We start from the raw sequence: 3,955 nt of genomic DNA, 5'->3' as shown, positions 1-3,955 counted from the left end.
ACTGAAACTTTCTGGGAAACTGCTCACACACAAGGTAATATTAAAATAACCCAGGTGTGCAGAGGGTGATACAGGGAGAAAGCCATTCACAGAGGTGTTACACCGACTGCTGTTTTTATTACTACCTGCAATTTTCAAATTCATGACCTAATGCTGCCCAGGATGAATAGACCACCTCTTAGAGGATGGTTGGGTTTATTTTTTTAACCCAGAGCAGGAAATGCTCTTTCTGAGCTCTGTCCCTCTCCTGAAGCTGCTCTGGGCATCCTGCCAAGGATTGCTCACCAGGCCCCTATTGTTCTTTTTTGATCTTTTCCAGTCCTTTTGCCTTATGCTTTCACTTCTTTTCCCATTTTTCTCTTTCAGGTTCCTCCTGCATGTTAGGTAATAGAAGCAACCTGCACAGAGACCTGTGTTTCTCTTAGATGAAACAACTGGTGTTTGGAAACTTGAGTTCTTCCTGTGGATCCTTCCTGTGTGGTGCGCAAACCAGTGGGCCCCTCATGGGCTCACTCACAGGGAGTCCCAGTGGCAGCTTCTAAGCTCTGGTCCCCTACAGAGCAAGGTAAGCAAGATCCTGCTCAATTAGGCTCTGCTGTTTTCACTGAAAGAGTTTTGTCCTCACAGCACTTTCCAGAGAAGCTTTCTTTACCAAAGTTCCAAAGTGTAAGCTTCTTAGAAGTTTCTTGTCAGTTTTCACAGACGTTTCACATGAGCCGGACTCAGAGACACATTCGTTATTCAGTTCTGTCTCTCAAGCTCTCGTTCTCTTGGAGTATCTGTTCTGCTTCTGAGTAACTTCTAGTATGGTTACTTCTAGTACGGATACTTCTAGTATGGTTAACTTTTTTTTTATGGTTAACTTTTAAATCCAGTTGAAATCTCCCAAAAATGAAACTTGCAGAGGCATGGTTCGGGTTGGTGGAATGACAACAGCTACCTGGGATGGTACCTGTTGCTGTCTTCTTCGCTGTTACTATAGAAGAAACCACACCGCATGAGTGGCTCTCCAGAAGGCCCCCACACACAACAGCACCTAGCCCAACTCTTTCATTTCCTGCTATTTCGGCAGAAAACAGAGCAGCCAGGTTCAAATCTCGACGGCACCACTTGCTACCTGTGTGACTAAGGGGATGGTTCTTTTTACCTCTCTGAGCCTTTGTTTCTGGCTTAGTACCATGGCAAACAGTCTTATCTGGTCTTCCTCTCTGGGTTTTCCCTTGGAGTCAGAGGCCATTTCCACCCAAACTGAGAAAGACAAAGCATTGCCACGCAACTAGCAAAGAATTAATGCCTGTTCCTTGACCCTCCCTTTATAAGATTTCCTATTTCCTGCTGCAGCTGCTGAAATTAGCGGTCCACTGACATGAATGGTTACTATTGACTCATTTCTCATCTTCCTGTGACATCCACAATACTTATTTTATATATTTATACATTTTTAATATTTTTACTTGCATGTTATATGTATTTATATGTACGTGTGTATATATTTACCTATACCTATCTATATAGATATCTATAGACAGATGTAAATAGAGAGAAAATACTTAACGTGGTGAAAACTTAGTAAATACTTGTTATTGGTAAATGCAACTTACTTAATGGAAATGTGACAGCATGTAAGTTTTTTAAAACTAAGACAAACACTCCTGGACCCACAAATGCGTGATTTAGCAAAATACTCTGTAACATCAATATTGCACAGCAAATGATCAAATGACTTTAACAAAATGATTTAGTGTTGTGAACGGGGATGTTCCCTTGCCTATCAGATTTTCCTATCAATACTGTTCAATGATGAACCAGAGAAGCCTGATACTCCCAGGTGAGGGAGAGTCAAGTTTGTCTTTCTGGTTTGTGACAGTTATCAGGTGTTTCCTTATGTCATATGTCAAAGGCTATATTTATGCAGGCTCAGAAGTCTTTTGTTCCTAGAGTAAAGAATAGTACAACGCAATCTCAGACATGAAGGGATTTCAAAAACACTCCAAGTATAGTAACTGATAATAGCAGCTTTTTCATATGGTCATGGTAAAGATTAAATGACATCATATATATTACATACCTAGCACAAAGCCTAGTACATCATAAGTACTCTGCAAACATTAGCTGCTACTCTTTCACCAAAGTGTAAGAGGGCATTTTGATCTCTCCCCGCGAGTGCCACTAAACTAAAAATATGCATGCAACTTCGTTTATAAATACGTATTGATGGTGAGGGTCGGCTGTCTTTTATTATTGTATTTTATTAATATTATCATGTTTTATTAACATCTATCCTGGGAGGGACCCCTAGATGCAGGGCCTGAGTCAGGGAATTGGGAGACTGTGATAAACCGAGGGAGTACTCTTCATGAGAAATATGCCAAGGGATGAAGAAAGTACGACAGGGAAAGGGTAAAAGCAGAGCAAAAATACGGTCTCAGGTCAAGTCTAGTCTTGCCTCTATAGGGAGGTTCTGAAGCTTACATCACACTACAGAGTATTTGCAGCGTGAGGTGAAGGGGTTGGCCTTTTGTGTTCCAGTGTCCATCAGTCATTTGCTGAGGACCACATCTCCTTCCCCTCCCGTGAAAGATGGGGCATAATCGGTAGAAGGAGGCAGACCCTCAGCCGAAGGCAATTCTCCAGAAAAGGAGAGGCATCTGCAGGCCTTCAGCAGCAGAGGCACTGGTACCATGGCTGGGGAGAGTAGGTTGCATACAAATGTTACTGTTTTTGCTTGCAAGAAGTTACTTTCCTCTCTGCGTCCGCACTCCTTTCAATATGACTTTGCAGCTCTCCACCGTGTCTATCCGGACTGGCTTTCGGACTTATTTTGACCAACAAAATATAGTGGAAGTGACACTGCGCTAGTTCTAATCCTAAGGCTGAGGAAGCCTGGTGAGCTTCCACAGGCTCTCTAGCAATGCTGATGCCACCTCGCGAACAAGACTGTGAAGGCCCAAAGAATTAAAGATGCTGCTCCAGCCAACAGCCTGCCAGCCGGTCGCCAGTCACGTGAGGGAAGCAGCCAGCTCACAATCAACACTCAAGCTCAACAAAGACACCACGGCCAGCCCAGCTAAGATCAGCTGAGCTTAGACACGTCAGCAGAAGTGCCCGCGGAAACGGTTAGGCTCGGGAGCAAGAGTAAATGGTGGTTGTCTTAAGCCACAAACCTTGAGGGGTTTAAAAACCTTAAAAGCTTTAAAAACAACAATAGGGACACCTGGGTGGCTCAGTGTGTTAAGCATCTGACTCTTGATTTGGGCTCAGGTCATGATGTCTGAGTTTGTGAGATCAAGCCCCACATGGCACCTGCTTGGGCTTCTGTCCCTCCCTCTCTCTCCCTCTCTCTCCCCTCCCCTGCTTGTGCTCTCTCTCAAAATAAAGAAATAAACTTTAAAAAGTCATTTAAAAACAACAAATAACTGATACACTCAATAGAGGGAAAATGAACAGAAATATGAACTTAATTGAACATCTTAAAATAATTCCTACAATCATGCTTGAAATTGTTTTTCTCAGGGGAGGTTTTTAAGGAATAATTGGTTCTATGATTCTTTAGAATAATGTAAAAACCTAATCTGTCATAATCAGACACATTGCTCTCAATAAATATTGAATTCAACCCCTACAGTCTAGTTTAATTGCCATCTAGCCTAAAGAATACTTATCTAGACTTGAAATCAGTTTTTGTCTAAGGGCCCTGGTCTCATCTTGGTCATTAAAGAAATCAACATGAGGAGGACTCAAGCAAAGAATTTCAGTGTTTGGGGTGCCTGGGTGGCTCAGTCAGTTAAGCATCTGACTTTGGCTCAGATCATGATCTCGTACTTCAGAAGATCGAGCCCTGTGTCAGGCTCTGTGCTGACAGCTCAGGGACTGGAGCCTGCTTCGAAGTCTTTGACTTCCTCTCTCTCTGCCCCTCCCCTGCTCTCTCTCAATCAAAAATAAATAAACATTAAAA

General features: G+C 42.7%; 1 long non-coding RNA gene across 1 annotated transcript; it reads left to right on the top strand.

Annotated features, from left to right (window-relative positions):
• The first annotated feature begins 337 nt into the window (after positions 1-337).
• On the top strand, positions 338-3,622 carry LOC128778326 (uncharacterized). Its single transcript, XR_008423903.1, has 2 exons — positions 338-565; positions 876-3,622. It is a non-coding gene; the product is annotated as an uncharacterized LOC128778326 (long non-coding RNA).
• The last annotated feature ends 333 nt before the right edge of the window (positions 3,623-3,955 follow it).

This window comes from Panthera pardus, unplaced genomic scaffold (assembly GCF_024362965.1).
Source record: "Panthera pardus isolate Hobbes unplaced genomic scaffold, ASM2436296v1 HiC_scaffold_2, whole genome shotgun sequence".
Taxonomy (NCBI): Eukaryota; Metazoa; Chordata; class Mammalia; order Carnivora; family Felidae; genus Panthera; species Panthera pardus.
The sequence above is the reverse complement of the archived record's forward strand: the minus strand, read 5'-3'. Positions and strand labels throughout refer to the sequence as shown.